Raw genomic sequence first — 17,145 nt, forward strand, 5'->3', positions numbered from 1 at the left:
ATGTACGAAGGGCATAGTCCGTGGGGTGGATACGAGTCTGGCACCTCAAGAAATTCATGACTTATTTGGTGTAGCTGGGGCAGTTTCAGTCTATTGATGCACCCGAATGACCGATAAAACAAAATCGCCTACTGAATCAGTTATAGTAACTTTTGCAGGAAGAGTTAGGCCAACAGTAATTAAGGCACGGCCACTAATCTACAAAGTAGAACCACTTTCCCCGAAACTTTTGCAGTGCTCAAAATGTTGGCGATTCGGCCACAGCATGAAAGGATGCAGATCACAGGCTAGATGTCGTCTGTGCGGAGAGAGTCATGACAGCTGAGATTGCAAATCCGATGACCAGAAGTGCTGCTTGTGTAATGGAGCGCACCCTGCAGACTCTGCTGAATGTGGCGCAAAAGAGAAAGAAATGGGTGTTCTAGAAATCATAGAACGCAGGCGTTGCTCTAGGAGGAAGGCGGTAGCAGAAATGCATGAAAGATCGAAAGGTTACGCAGGCATAACATCCCGGCACACAGCGGAAATGGATGCATCGCTCGCAAAGTCGATAACTGAGGCTATTGAAAAGTCCACTGAAAAGGCAATGCAGCGTCTGGCAGCTACTCTTTTTGAAGCCTTGGCTGATATGCTAACACAACAGCTGACACAAATCATTGGTACAGTTTCTGTGCAAAATCGGGATTCGCACGCTCTGTTGATTTCAAGGGGTACAGAGGAGGAAAATAAGACAGTCAATCATAGATCTATCTCTCCGAAAGCAGGACCTTCAAAAAATGGAGTTCAGGCTGAGTCAGAACCTGTGACAGATGATTCAGGAGACTTTACAGATATGAACACAGAATCTCTAAGAACTTTGAAACGTAACAGATCTCCCCCTTCTAAAAAGCCTTCTCATAACCCAAAATCCAACAAATACTTGTCAAAGAAAGACTTCTTTGAAACCTTTCAAAAAATTATTTCTTGAAAAAAGATATTCTGGATCAGGCAGTTTCTTCTGCCGGTATGGCATCAAAATAGGTTCCCTAAAAATTTTGCAGTGGAACTGCCGGTCTATTTCGTCGGCAACTACAGATTTGCAATATATTTCTTCGCAAATTTCTTCCGACATAATTGCCATTCAGGAAACCTGGCTTGGTAACGGTAAAAACTTTTACATGAAAAATTATCTATTAGTACGGCTGGATCGGCCGAGTAGAGGTGGCGGTCTGGCTTTCCTAATATCAACTAAATTTAGTCACAGAGCCAAGATATCGCATCAGTGTATGGATACGAATTACGAAATTCTGGTGTTAGACATAACACTACCAGACTGCTCACCTTTCTCTTTTGCAAATGTATACTTTCCTGCAGGAGTTCAAGACACGAGATGCCTCGATGTTATGGTAGCTTCATGCAGAAAAGAAATAGTACTGTGTGGTGATTTCAAGTCACACCATGTGTCTTGGGGCTTCAAATCTGATGTATGCGGAAGACGTTTGTGGGAATGGACGCTCGATAATAACTTTTCTTGCTTGAACTCACACGTTGCTACATTTGTAAGAGGTAACTCTAAATTGAATATTGATTTAACATGCTCCAGCTCCACATTAAGCATATCCTCCTGGAATATATTAGATTGGGCTACAAAGAGCAACCACCTTCCCATTACGTTTGAAATTAAGTTCCCGAGGTTTAGTTTGGCAGGTAAAGTTGGCTCATTCGTAAATTATGCTAAATTACAAAAAGACTTAAAATCTACGTTAACTTTGCGCAAGAAAATGCAGGAAGACCTTAGAGCTATGAGTCTATGTGCGGTGTTGAAACGATCACTAAAAATTCAACGCCTATTGTAAACTCGAACACAGCGGGATCTTTTAGCCCGCTGTGGAATCTAGAGTGTGTCAGGTGGTATAGAAAGCGAAAAGCAGCTTGGAAAAAGCTGTTAATTAACCAATGCCCAAAAATTGGACTGATTATAAATTCATGGCCGCCGATTTTAAGCGTCTAGTGCGCAAAGCAGAAGAAGACTATGATATGAATAAATTTAATGATCTGTCTAAGTCTAAAAATAAGAAAATGCTTTTCAGGTTTTTACGTGCGAGAAAAATGATTCCACAGACAGAAAGCAGTCACTCCAACATTATGTCTCCTCGCGAACTCTCTGAATTCTTGCAAAATATTGCTAAAGGCTTGAAAACCAGGTTTACGACAATTATGCCAAAGTCCATGGTGAAATTGAAGGTGGATTGTGATTTCCAAGAGGTATCTTTAGCTGAACTGGCGGATGTGATGAAGAGCTTACCGCCCGGTTCTCCCGGACCTGATGGAGTGACCTCTACAATGATTAAAGTGCTATACGAAATATCGCCACATGAAATCCGCAATATAGTTCATTATTCACTGAAAAATTCTTGGATTCCGGCCGATTGGAAGCTTTCCAAAATAATTTCGATACTTAAGAAACAGGGAATAGAGTTTACTCTGGATAACATAAGGCCTATTTCATTGGCATCTAACCTGGTCAAGCTTGTAGAGAGAGTCTTAAATGCCCGTATAATGAACTACGTCAATGAACATACAATACTAAACCCTAGAAAATTGGCTTTAGATCGGGACACTCCATTTGGTGTGCACATGTGGATTTGGAAAGTCGCATACAGCCGGCTCGGCATCGCCGCGAATACTATGCACTTGTCACTCTAGACTTAGCTAAAGCGTACGACAAAGTGGAATATCCTATCCTAATCCAGCAGATGCAAGACTATCGCTTTCCAAAATATATAACAGCATGGATTACAGAGTTTGTGAAAGACAGAATTTTATTGCTTCTTGGATGGATGCTCTTCTAAAAAATATAAGCAGACACGAGTTGTACCTCAGGGCTCAGTATTATCCCCGGTGTTATTCAACATATTACTAAGTTCCATTCCAACTCATCAGGATATCCAAATTTACGTATATGCAGATGATATTGCTTTTTTCGCAACAAACAGTGATCTGCACTCATTGTACCAGGCATTACAGAAATACATGAACATGCTAGAAGGATGGCTTGACAATATCCATATGTCATTGAACGTCAAAAAAAGTACGCTTCTGCCATTCTCTTTTAAGGATCGTGTCAACATTCCCTGATGTATCGTACCGAGCTCATTCCCCAGGTCGATTTCCTGAAATACCTAGGCATCGTATATAATAGGATGCTAAATTGGAAAAGCCATATAGACGAGGTTGGCTGTAAAGCGTCCCGTGCCTGGGAGTGGTTACGCAAATCGGGAAACAGAAAAATAGGCTTGCGTAGGAGTTCATTGATAATGATTTACAAGATGTATGTGCGGCCTATTATGGAATTCGGGTGTGCATTATTTTCAGGCAGCGCGGCTTACAAGATGAGACAATTAATATTATTAGAAAGAGAAGCCTTGCGTTTGTGTCTTGGACTACCAAAATTTGTGGCAAATAATGTTTTGTATGTGGAAACGCGCATTCCACATTTGTTAACTCGGTTTAGAATACTTACCGTTCAAACTTTCTTAAAAATATACAATTGGCCTCTTCGACAAGCTTCATACCTTTTTATTCAAGAACCAACTGCATTCTTTGGAACACATTGGTCTAGACTACACTCCCCTCAGATTAGGTTCGTCCAAGCGTTCCTAGAGCCTCTAGATGTAAATATTTATCAGATTTGCATAACGAAGACACCTAGTTCAAAACTTGAAATTAAATTTGGTGATATTTTTTTCTCTAATGCAAAACAACTGCCCCTTCAATATTTAAATATTCGGTTAAAAGATTACTTGACTCATCTGTCCATAAACAACATTATTGCAACGGATGCATCCGTATTGAACGAAAAGGCTGGAATAGGCATCTTCTGCACTTCTCTCGACTGGTCTTTCTCAGTTCGATTACCAGATTACATGCCTATGTTCATCGCTGAATTATTTGCTATAATTCTAGCGCTTCGTAAACTTCCTGCAAGCGAATCAGAAGCGGTCATACTTACCGATTCTCTGTCAGTATGCACTGCACTATCTACAGCAAAAAATTTGACATGATTGAGTATGATTAGCAGTTTATTACCAGAAAACCTGAAAAAAATTCACTTGCTATGGATACCCGGCCACTGCGGGATTTATCCAAATGAGATGGCAGACTCGTTAGCCAAAGCATATTTAAGCGGACCACTCTTACCAATTTTACCTGATTTCGCCTACGTAACAGCACTCAGATATAGAAAGGCTTGTTTGCGCAAAGAAATAGAAAAATTATCATTGGATAAAGTCAGAGACTTCGTACATCTAAGATATTGCTGGAACAAACAGTGGTGTGTATCTCGGCAGTTAGGAATTACAATCACCAGATTACGATGCAGAATTCCGCATCTGAATTACTACCTACATAAAGTTGGACTAACAGCATCTCCGTTGTGTCTCTTTTGCAAGGAATCGGAATCAATAGATCATTTCTTTTTATCCTGTCAACGTTATGCTTATCAAAGGAAAAGATACCTGGTTGAACCAATTGAGAAGCTAGGTTTAAAAATAAACGTGGAACTAATTTTATCCTTCGGAGGGATTACATTAGGTTTTAGCCACAGAGAGGTTTTCTCTGCTGTGTGCGAGTACATAAGGGCAACAAAGAGATTACCCTGTTAGACTATTGTTATTATTCACGGCTACGAGACTACCTGAATGCCTGAATTAGCACACTTGATGATCCTGCCGCCTGGTTCTTGGCCAATCCCCCTTTGTGGGCGAGTGGCAGCAGAGCTGCAGGTTCATCATCATCATCATCATCATCATCATCATCTCCGACACACTGGTATCACGTACCAATGGCTGTCACGACGAGTATGAGTGCATACCAAAAAAGTACGCAGACATTTTGGCACACTACAGGAAGCAGAGGAGGTGGTACCCATCAGTACACAAGAGTCTGAGTAGGGAACGAGCGGAGACATAGAGAAGCTAACAAGCCAGAAGTTACCCGCACGGAACATTGATGCAGGCTATGTATTCATGAACGTTCAGACGGGACTGCAAGTTTTGCCCTCTAGAAACGCGCAACACTCTGCGCCACATGATGCCTCACCGCGGTGGTCTAGTGGCTAAAGTACTCGGCTGCTGACCCGCAGTTCACGGCATCGAATCCCGAATGAGGCGGCTGCATTTCCGATGGAGGCGGAAATGTTGTAGGCCCATGTGCTCAGATTTGGGTGCACGTTAAAGAACCCCAGGTGGTCTAAATTTCCGGAGCCCTCAACTACGGCGTCTCTCATATTCATATGATGGTTCTGGGACGTTAAACCCTGCATATCAATCAATTATTCTTCACCACGTGATCCTGAAATGTCGCAACAATCCGGGCACACCTCCATCGCCACGGACAAGTGCAAACGCAAACGAACAGAAAAAAATAACAGATAACGAGGAAGCATTCGAACACCAGTAGGAGGCTTTGCTGGTGACGCGAGACCCAGACCACCAGCTACTTTTGGTGAACCGGGCTCGAGCGTCGGCAGCGAGCCATGGCTACCTGAACTAAAGAGGTCCCCACCACAGGGCTGAAGTACAAAGAGCCTGCTACAAGTGAAGTTTATTTCAATAAATCATTCATTGCGCACTTGAAAAAGAGACATTTTCTTCATGATTCTTCCATGACTTTTCTTGATAGAGTATAAATAACGACAGTATAGGTAATAATGCACATATGCTTAGTGGGGTCTCACGACATCTCATTTCCTAAATGAGGAAATGTGATGTCATACTTGCAGACTTTACGTGTGGAGACCACTCCATAAGAACTTGCGTCCTTACACGCAGTTTTTTAATAAATGCGGATCATTTCGTTGCGAACTTCGGCGACATTGAGCGTATCTATCTATCTATCTATCTATCTATCTATCTATCTATCTATCTATCTATCTATCTATCTATCTATCTATCTATCTATCTATCTATCTATATATATATATATATCTATCTATCTATCTATCTATCTATCTATCTATCTATCTATCTATCCGTCTATCTATCAGTCTATCTATCTATCTATCTATCTATCTATCTATCTATCTATCTATCTATCTATCTATCTATCTATCTAGCCACCTACGGCTTTTAGCTCACCTGGCCGTTTCATTGATGGTGTCGATACCAAACTTGATAAGGCATAACATGACTATATGAAGGGCATCTTTGACTAGTCAAAACATGAAAATTAGGACATATATGTCATGAACGTCATAATTTTCAATTCATGGCCTGCAGCCCTTGTGGTGGTTTTGTTCACTGGGCGAATTGCAAAACTGATATAGTATCTAACGTGGTTGCTTGGGCGAGTAGGTGCGACATAATTCACATAAAAACAGCGCCAATAACGAGGGACGAGAGAAAGAAGGAGACAGGCAGCGGCACTGCTGTCTGTATGGCATGATTGAAAGGCTAACCAAAGCCACAGACCTTAACATGAAAATCATGACATGCGTGTCATGTACCAACATGACTACACGCCACGCTCATGATGCGCTCGCGGCCATTTTGCTAGCGTCACATATACCGAGTTTGGTATTACAGTACGTAAATGAATGACGAAGGTATGCGACTGGTGCAAACATGATAATCATGAGACGTGTGTCATTTAACAACATGACTACATGCCAGGCTTATGATGCACTGGTGGCTGTTTCGCCAGCTTCATTTACTCCAAATTCAATATTACGGGACGTGAATGGAGGACGAAGGTATGGTACTGGTGCAAACGTAATAAACATGAGATACGTGTCATGTAACAACATGACTACATTCTGCGATCTTGATGTGCTCGCTGCCATTTTGCTAGCTTCACATGTACCAAACTCGGTATTACGCAAGGCGAACAGACGACATATGTATATGACACATCCAAACATGATAATCACGACATGCGTGTCATGAAACTACATGACTAGACGCCAAACTGATGTTGCGCTTGTGGCCGTTTCGCTAGCTTCACATATGCCAATTTAGGTATTAGGTGAGGCCAACGGATGACGAAGGTATGGGACTGGTGCAAACATGATAATCGTGAGATGTGTCTCATGTGATAACATGACTACACGCCACAGTCAAGGCACCAATAGATTTTGACGTGATTCGGTGCGCGCGCTCGCTGGCGTTGGGTCACGCTGGCGTTCTCACGCCAGGCGCTGGCCCTGCCATATACTCACCGGTACGCGCCGCGCTGCGTTGCTTTGACGCATGCGCGTTTCAGCGCGTCTGGCGTCCCTCCGTCACCAAAAGAGGGAGACGCAGTGTTGTCTGGGCAATGCATCGGCGTGAAATGCAGTATGTCGCATTTCGCACCAGTCACCGTCGGACCGCACCGACAGACGCTTCGCACGTCTGGCGTCAGATTATAGAGTGCTCGCATTTTGCTGACGTCGCGTCACTGTGCCTAGCGTGCGCGCGCGTGAACGCTGCATTGGACATTCCGTGATGCGCTCGTGGCCCTTATGCTAGCTTCACATTAACCAACTTTTGTGTTAATTGACGTCAATGGATGACAAAATATAACACTGGTGCAAACATGATAATTTTGACACGCGTGTTATGTGAGAACATCACAAAATATGCTATAGCGTGCTCGCGGCCGTTTCGCAAACTGCATATATGCTAAATTTGGTATCACGTGAGGTGCATAGATGACGTCGGTAAACGACATTTCCGAACATGATAATCATGACACGGAAGTCAAGTACAGTATCATTTACCTTCACCTCGTAACGTTTCCTCACTTTCAAGTGACTTATCAACATTTCACATTTGTGCTTCGCATATGATCGATTCCCACTGTACGTTGGATGTGCCTAATTTCTTATTCCATGGATGCTTAAGAAGTCACACAGCATCAATAAGGCACGGAAGCGACGTGTAATGACGAATCTGTGTTACGAAACAACTAAACTTAGTCAAACTTGTTCTTTTCTGCACAAGAGGCCACAGGAGTGGCAGTGAACCAAGAAAAAGCCAGGCAGATGCTTCCCGAACGCTTTTCGATGCTTGTGCAGAGTTTCTCACGAAATTATTATTGTCTGTGTTCACGTGTACATCAACCAGACGTACTTGTCAATGTGTCACACACACTGCGCAACACACACTGCGCCTGAAAGAGGGCGTGGTGAAGTTGAGTGCAGGTCGGCAGACGCGTGGCTACCACGCTGCTTACGTTGCGCGCTATCTGTTCTGACGTTCATTTCCGACGCTGATGCAAAGCAAGCATTTTCGTGTAAGCTTGAGAAAAAAAATCTGCATCAAAAGGAAACTAGTATACGTGTACGGTAAACATAGTAATTTTGTTGTGTGGCTTGGAAAAAGAAAAGAACACTAATTTATCGTCTAAAGTTCCCACCGACTTATTGGCTGAGATTTTCCTAAATTACTCCATCTCTGGCAAAAAGTCTGTAATGCACAACTATTTTCAAGCTAACTTAACGGGCACTAACCAAGCTGATATAGCTGCTGTAATATCTGGTACAAAATGTGGTATGTGGAATGATCTGTCCAAAATTAAAGTTTCTTCTTGTGTCCTTCAAAAATACCAGTTTCCTAATTCACACATGAACCATTTTGCATTTCATTCTGTCACTGTATGAATATTTCTCCTTTGTTTATATATCATGTAAATGTAATATAAACAGAGATAGTGTAATAGTCCTTTGTTACACAACAACACTAGAATAATAGCCTAGAAATCCATCATTTACCTTCCATCTATAACAAAGTATGGACGTTTTTGCTAATTTTACCTATTTCAAAGAGTATACCACGCCAGCGCCCTTTTCGGCATATTTATTTCATTACTCCGCTCTATGCCCTATGACTTGAGTTATCGCTATTAGGTAGCGATTCGTTTTTGCAAAGATTTGCTACAGTCTGCAGCAACAAGAAGCGGCTAAAATCACTTTCGTTGCAGATCAAGGTTTGTAGAGGCAGGAACTATTATAGCAACAAGTACTAGTCTGCCAGAAAGTGCTTATTGCTTTATGGGCGAAACTCCTTATAGCATCACCTAGTCGGTCTTTCATCACCGTCACTCCATCCGGCTTACCATCGTAGTAGCGTCTTCCTTATCATTAAACACATGGCGCTGTCCCTTGGAGATGCATGCAAACTGCAATTGAGGGACGATATACTAGATGGCGCTGTACGCGCTATGAAAAACAGTGGACAAAGGGGGCAGGGGAGGAAGAGAACGACGAGGAATGCGCGTGCCACGAAGGTTCTTAGATCTACGCCGCAATAAAACGGTCGTCGAAACGCTCAGCTCTGCCCTTCATCTCTAGGCGTATTAACCCTTTGAAGCCGGTTTTCCTTGAAAGAAATCTTCGGATTTTAAATTGGCGCCGAAACCCGACCCGGTTTCAAGGAGGACCATGGAACACCTGCGAAACAAGAGAGCAGCTCGACGGCGACACAGCACCAAGATCATCAATGCCGTTGATGAGCTTCTAGCTTCCGATGAATTTGACTTGGCGGGGCTTCACAGCATTCTTTAGCGTCTGGAGAAAAGCGCCTATGAGCTCGCCAAGGCTAACGAAGCACTGCACACCCACATGACGAATGACGAGTTGCTAACGCACATGTATTCGGTGCTAAAGTACGAGGAGCAAACTTCAGAGAGCGTAGACCTCCTTAAATATCACATCCAGGAGCTGGCTGTCCGAACATCAGAGCCAGCCAGGTCCAACGGTGAGTTGCCAACCGACTCTTCTCTGCCGCGTCAAGCAGCGCCGTCAGATATTTCCGCCGGCGCAGGAGCATGGCTTCCTATAAGCTAGACCTTATGATATATCACGGGTCTCCCACAAAATGGCGACCGTTTTGGGACCTCTTTCGACACTGCATATACGAGAACCCACGTCTCAATACCGTCGATGGGTTTCACTACCTCTGATCTCTTCTTGACAGCCCTGCGGCAAAGGCTATTTTTGGCATACTCACAAGTGACAACAGTTATGAGGACGCCTTTTCTATACTCAAGGAGCAGTTAGGAGACGCGCGCATGATTGAGCAGAGGCTTCTCGAAAATCTTCGTACTCTACATCCCGTCACTTCGTCGGCGAATGCCAGTGCCCTGAGAAGCCTTTACGACTTCGTTCAAGTCAACATAAGAGGGCTCAAAGGCCTCGGCATCTCGGAATCCTGCTACTCTGCTATGTTGTACGGGGTGCTAATGAAAGCGATTCAACAGGACGAAATGGTGAAATATCACCGACGACGGTGACTTGAAGCGTCAAATGTGAACCCGCCGAGCTCGGAAGAAGAACTTCGACAGTTGCTTGAGTACCTACGCATCGAGGTCGAAGTGCAGAGAGCTCACCAGCTACCAGCGACGACTTACTTCTTCCCGGCAGCCTTGAGAATTAACCGACAGCATCAGCTGCAGTCTTCACGGCAGCCGTGAGAATAAGCTGACAGCATCAGCTGCAGTCCTCTAGAACAGTGCCGTTACAAAGTAGGAGGCTTGCTTTTTCTGCCAGAAGTCACACTCAACGCTGGACTGCAACGCATCGCATCCTGATTCGGAAAAAAAGCGTCTCCTGTCGACAACTCGGTGCTGCTTCAGATGTGCCAAAAAAGGACATCGAGCAAGAGACTGTCGACGGAAGGTGAGCTGCTCCCACTGTCATGGAAGACACGCTTCTTCAATGTGCTCTAGACAGGCTAGTAAAGCTCTTTATATAATGACGCCAGCACAACACGCTACGAGCAGTACCTCCTTGTACGCTGTGTTGGATAGCAATAGAAACCTTGATACAATACTATTGCAAACATTCAGAGGACGAATAAACGGATCAAAGGAATCCTGCTATATAAGAGACATTCTGAATAATGGTAGGTAGCGCTCTTTTATCAAAGAAGACGTTCCCAGAAAATTGAACCTAAAGGTGCTGGGAGAAATCAACATTCCCGTCGACGTGTTTGGAACCAAACATGGTGGTCGATGTACGCGTCGAAGACTAGTTCAAGTAACTTTGCAAAGCCAGTAAGATGATGTTCAGCGTGTCATTGAAGCCATTCAAGTAGGACACATCTGTGAAGCCATTGTTGAGGTACCACAAAGTCATGAATTCCTCAAAGGGTTTCAGAATCGTCGTCAACGAGTGGCTGATGCACTTTGCTTTTCCCACATAGCTAAAAAATAAGCCATCAGCCTATTGATTGGCTCAGAGTAATTCTGGAAAGTCCTTGGAAGAGACGTTAGTTGGCATTATGAGCATGAAGGTCTCATTTTCATTAAAACAGCACTAGGTTGGGCATTCCAAGGGCCAATAAACAATGAAACCATTCATCCACGCGCAAATTCAAACGTTTGTGTACTTCGGACGGATTGCTGTATGAATGATGAACAGATGCAGGAACGTGCAGGCTCTAATCTGAGAAAGTTTTGGCAGCTGGAAAGCTTAGAGACCACTAATGCAGACTTACCATCCTCTCACAATGAAACGGTTCACAATGCTTTCAATAAAATCATCGAATTGCGTCATCAAAGGTGCAATGTGTACACGCCTTTGAATGTTCTACCAACAGACCTGCACAATTATCGTACGGAAGCGTTCAAGGGGCTACACGCTTGGACGGAAAACACCGCGAGGATAGTTTCCCGCGACACGTCAATAAAGCCACTTGCAGACAGGGAGAAGTGGTAGCAAAGACCAGTTTGGTTGCGAAAAGACGAAGAATGGCTTAAACACTTGACCCCCAATCCGAGCGATGTTGAAGATGATGCGAAAGAAAAAAGCGGAAGTAGACACCGTTACCGGAAAACATCAATTCGACTATGCATGGGCAGTCCTCCAGGTTGGGCGAGATTTACCCATGGTGTCGACAAATCGGGATTGGAACCCATTTCTTGCAGAAGAGGATGGATTGCTGAGAATTCAAACAAGACTTCGAAATGTCGAGTACCACGAGGGCATGAAACACCCGATTCTCCTTCCCGGTGACCACATCGCCACTGAACTCATCGCCACTGGCTGACACCAGAGGCTTCTGCACGCAACAGTCCCAACAACCATCCCAGAACTTTGAGAGCGCTTCTGGGGGAAGAAATCATACATCGGGCTATTCACTTCCGCGGTGGTACGCGTTGTTCATCTTATTTTACGCGCAACAGCAGACAGTTTCTTGGAAGCTTTTAGGCGTTTCACTGCACGTCGTGGACTTCCTTCAGTGATTTACTCATGCTTTAAACGCGAACGTTTAAAGCATGTTTCTCGCGAACTTCGGGCTGTGTATGACACTAATAGAGGAAGTGAGGTCGGCGATTATCTGTCTGCTCGTAGCAACACGTGGGAATCCTCTGCTGACCGTGCTCCTTGGTGGGGCGGATTTCAGGAGCGTATGGTGAGGTCAGTGAAAGACAACTTGTTAAAAGCTCTATGAAGGTCTCTTCAAGATTCTAGTCAAATGAGCACGGTCCTAGCAGAAATCGAAGCGTTCATAAGTAGTAGAGTGCTGACGTATTTGTATTCTGCACCAGAGGAGCCAGAAATCTTAACACCTGTCCATTTCCTACATGGCAAGCGATAGACGGCGCTTCCCAACTTGCAAACTGCAGACGTGTTGGCCAGCGCCCCTACGGAGCTTGTTAAAAGTCGTATAGAGCGACCAAATTTAAGAAAGACTTCTGGAATCGCCGGTATAAAGAATATATATTACTCCTTAAAAGCACTCATATTAGGCCAGTGATGGACATTACTAGTATTGCGTAAGACAATATATTGATAATGCGCTATGATGCTCTGCACACAATGTGTTGGAAACTCGCACGTGTTATGTTATAAAATTAAGGATGAATTCTTGAACTGTTAGGCTAGTCATCAAGTTAATACGACCGTTATGTGTGTCTTTCATCGAATAATCAAAACTCACTATTTACCAAAGGGCACTTCCACTGACGCTGTAGAAGAGTTTCAAGATTTGCAGGCCCCGCTTTGCTTTGTGGTAGGCGAAACAATGATAACGGAAGTGGGCCGCCACTTAATAGATGATGCTATTTTGCATGACAAACAGCATGCAATGACGTATAGCGACCTGGGACAGATGACAACTCTGGCTGACGACTTAATTTTGTTTTAAAAAAGATGCAGATATACGACTTCCTTATTAAAATATAATGTTGTGAGACATCGCACCTGTTAGTCCCACTCTGTTCTACGTTCTTAAACGTTCTTGCAAGCTTTTACCTTTGAAGAAAAGTAACAATTAGCCCAAGTCTTTGCTATCTTGTGGTGTTATAATTTGTTGTAACGCTAAATATAATTCACACTTATGGGCGCCGGAAATTTAAATACTATATATGCTACTAACACGATCGCTTCTGGTAGTGGGTTTATTTACATTGAAGAAAACACCAAGGCACGACACATATGCATGTAATGGTACACAAACCGTTCTAATTACGACCACAGAGAGTACAAATAAATTGAGTAAAGACCTATCTGCTTCTACAGAACAGTTCAAGCAATGCGCTCACTATATGTTCGTGGACCAAGCTGCCATGGCTTTTCCTAGCAGACTTGTTCGACGCGCCAAGACAGGCAACTTTTTTCAGTTCTTCTGCGTCTAGTCTGCTGGGCAGCACGACGAGGAGGCATGCCGTTTGCGCCATCCCTCTTGCTTGGATGCCATATCAGCTACCTCCGACAGACATTGGTCTCTTGAGTGTTCACGTCCGACCAGGCCACCCCGTCTCCCCTGCTCGGAATGCTTGTTCCGTCTGTCTTGCCGGCGCCTCCATTATAGAAGGAGCGTTCGTCTGGGGAACGTGATCTGTTCCATTACTTTTTTTGAAAGACCAAGTCTTGCTTGGAATAATTTAACGCAGAAATTTTGTTCCGTTGGTCTGTCTGTCACAGGATTCAGCCACCCGGTCAAAGTTTCAGCACAAGTTGAACGCGCAATCATCTTGAGCTATCATCTGGGCTGTGTTCATACTTGTGAACACTGTCGATAAAAAAGCAAATATTACGCATATTTGAGATTCAACATCGATTACGCAGGTGTTTCGTGGTGTGTTCCTTCACCAGAATAAATATAGAAACGTAATTTTTAAGACCATAGTGTTTCGACGATGCGCTGAAAATGCTACGGTACGCGTCATAAAGTGCTCTGCCGACGCTATGGTGCTGTCACCTGGCAGTGGACGTAGGTTCTGCACGAGCTCATGTTTTGTGACGCCACAGCCAGATGGCGTCCTTACCTCACGTAGCACCTCCTTTCTTTTATCAATGCCTCCCTGATTCAGCCGATTCAACAAAGACTACGCACTGCCTGAGCAACGTAAAATATAAATGGCCGCTTGGCCAGCAGCACACTATCATCTTTCGACAACATTTGCAGCAAAGCACGCCTGTACATCGCCTTCTTTTTTTCCACATGGTACATTCAGCAAAAAGCTTACCATTGGAGGGTGACAGTGCCTATGCTAGGGACTGCTCACAAGTTACGTCAGCAACATCGTTGTCTTCGTAATTCTGGCGTTAATGTACTGCACCAGGCTACAAAGCCAAACAAGACAAAATAAAAAAAACAGGAAATACTTGAACTAATAACTGTTGAAAAATTAGTGGTCCTGGCCTTTTCTCGAACATCAACATCGGCTGTGAATTATCAACATCGGCTGTGAATCCCCGATAGAAAACTAGCACATTGGTAAGTCAAGGAATAAGTTGAGAGGCCAAGAAAACAGGCCATAAATACGGTCACTTGGATGTTGAACACGTTTCTGCTATCCCAAACTCCACTGGAATGCACATAGTTTTGCGCATCACTAAAGAGCACAGATGTTCGGTACTTCTTTTTTACAGCAAAAGCTGATAAGAAATCCAAACAGGCTCATCCTGGTGCTTCAGTTGTATGGCACCGGCATCTGTAATCACAATCGCGCGGAATAAGAGGAGAAAAGTGAATAAAAAACACCCCTGCTAGAATGACAATTGAACCAGGCCACTCAGCGTAGCCCGTGAGAACCCAGTTCTGTTCCACTGAGCTACCTGGGTGCATGAATTGGCAACAGACATTACATGTATACATTTACGATAAAGGCTACATGTCGCGTAAGATCAATCGTGGTTCCAGTGAAAGCTATGCTTTCGTGGCAGCTAAATGCGCATTTCCTATGTATCACACAACATAAGCCACTTAGGTGCTACTAGCTCGATAAAATACAAAGGTGTCCCCCCTTCGAGCGACCTATCATGGGGTGACCACAGCATTACATAACACACTCAGTTAACCCCCCAACCTAAATGTGCCCTTGGCTACATACGTCATAAGATTTTGATGGCACCACCTTTCGTCACACTACTCGCCTATATGGACATTGTCAGACCTAAACTTTAATATGCATCTGCTATCTTTGACCACCACCAAACTAATTATAATTAAATTATGGATTCAGTTCCGAACCAAGCAGCCAGATTTATTGCTTCAGATTACTCCCGTTACTCTAGCATCTCCAACCTAAAGACCCAGTTAAAACAACCTACCTTCGTTTTCGTCGTCGTATTGCACGTCCCTATCTATTCCATATTTTTTTCATTCATCCGCACGTGATAACCACCTGAGTGAGGTCATCACACAAGTCATTAGAAAGCCGTGATGCGTCCACGTGCTCACATCACATATTTTCAGCAGTCATTCCTTTTGCGCACCACCCGAGACTAGAATGGCCTTCTAGAAAAGGCAGCAGTCATCCGCGATTTTGTGAGCTTCAAGAAGGCTATCGAAGAAACAGACTCAGCTGTATCTTAACTATTTCCTTTGAAGCCACGTTTTAATGCCACCTACCCTTCATGTGAAGTCCATACGAAATTTTCCCAGAATAAATAAATAAATAAGGAAATTGATAAAAAATAAGTAAATAAATTTCTGTGATTCAGCAAACTTTATTCAAGTGTTGCAGGAATTCCAAGGAATGTACTTACTAATGTTATGAATAACATTCATAACATGGCACAGTAAAGTTCACTTAGTTTCGATAATAGTTTGGATAATACAAACGTCTGTGCCACAAATTAGCGCTGACATTCCGTAAGAACATACATTTCCTTATGAATGCCAGTGTAGTCGCCGTTCCTGGTAAGCCCACAATGTGTGCACAACTATGCACTTGTAATGAACCTCGTGACGCTTGACATAAAGCCAATAAATGCAGCATAGCGAATCACTCGCTGACAGCTTCGCAAGAAATCGATTCTCACAATGAGTGGGAGCTAATGAATCGTTAACTTGAACTTTCATTGTCGTTCAAGGAGCACACAGAACCTAATGTATGAGATAATGAGTGTCTTCATCCTCTTGTTCATCTGCAGCGTATAAAACGAAGCTAAACAAGGAAAAAGAACTTGTAAGCAAACAAGATAAAAAAAACGATCAAGTTATTGACATAGACGGGAAAGATAAAAACGAGACAAAGCAAGAAAATGAAATAAACAGAAAGAGAAATGGCAAATAAGGAAAAGAGCTACAGCAAGAGACAAATGCAAATAGAGAAAACCGAATGGAAAGGAATACAAAACTACAGAAAAAACGAGAAAGTGAAAGAAAGAAGCGGAAAGAGTGGGAAAGAAGGAGATTGAACAACAGACAAACATGAGATAGCAAACAAAGAGAGCAGAAAATAGGGTGAAAAGAGGATAAAATGGTACTTGCTTTTACTGCCATGAAACGAAACAAAGGAGGCTTCATGTAATACCGTTGCAGCAATACTTTAACAATACAAGTCTTTTATTCATGTTAATTTTTGTTTAAGGTAACCACCATATTCTTTGATCCCAACGGCTCAAAATATTTATGGCATTGTGTCTGTTTTACATAATTTGTTTTTTTCGGTTACCTATAGTTGTCTGTTTTGTATGGTGAAATATCCCGCTGAGAGAATTGTCCTAATGTCATGTTACTAGTTATAAAAAAAGATTAAGAATATTGGAGTATCTATGCTGAAAGATGATAGAACACGAAATTCTTGAAAAGAACACACAAAAACATGCTTAATCTCTCCGTCATAGGAATCAGTATAACGCGAAAGAAACACGCCGCCTTAGATGAGTAGTTAAGTGCTTACTGTATATTGATATGGGATACTTTAATAAATGCCTGTTAGTGTGGTGCA

Source organism: Rhipicephalus microplus, chromosome 3, assembly GCF_043290135.1.
Source record: "Rhipicephalus microplus isolate Deutch F79 chromosome 3, USDA_Rmic, whole genome shotgun sequence".
Taxonomy (NCBI): Eukaryota; Metazoa; Arthropoda; class Arachnida; order Ixodida; family Ixodidae; genus Rhipicephalus; species Rhipicephalus microplus.